This window comes from Arachis duranensis, chromosome 1 (assembly GCF_000817695.3).
Source record: "Arachis duranensis cultivar V14167 chromosome 1, aradu.V14167.gnm2.J7QH, whole genome shotgun sequence".
NCBI lineage: Eukaryota > Viridiplantae > Streptophyta > Magnoliopsida > Fabales > Fabaceae > Arachis > Arachis duranensis.
In genome coordinates this window covers 71552624-71553160 of record NC_029772.3, presented here as the reverse complement: position 1 = coordinate 71553160, position 537 = coordinate 71552624, and positions in this window count along the sequence as shown.

Sequence of the window (537 nt, the reverse complement as noted above, 5' to 3'; positions counted from 1 at the left end):
AGAACAAGAAGTACATGAATTTCGAATTTATCCTTGAATTTAATTTAATTATATTGATGCGGTGACAATACTTTTTGTCTTCTGAATGAATGCTTGAACAGTGCATATTTTTGATATTGAATTTTATGAATGTTAAAATTGTTGGCTCCTGAAAGAATGATGAACAATAGAAATGTTATTGATGATCTGAAAAAAATCATGAAATTGATTCTTGAAGCAAGAAAAAGCAGTGAAAAGTAAAAAGCTTGCGAAAAAAATGGCGAAAAGAATAGAAAGAAAAAGAAAAAGCAAGCAGAAAAAGCCAGTAGCCCTTAAAACCAAAAGGCAAGGGTAAAAAGGATCCAAGGCTTTGAGCATCAATGGATAGGAGGGCCTAAGGAATTAAAATCCAAGCCTAGGTGGCTAAATCAAGCTGTCCCTAACCATGTGCTTGTGTCATGAAGGTCCAAGTGAAAAGCTTGAGACTGAGTGGTTAAATTCGTGATCCAAAGCAAAAAGAGTGTCCTTAAGAACTCTGGACACCTCTAATTGGGGACT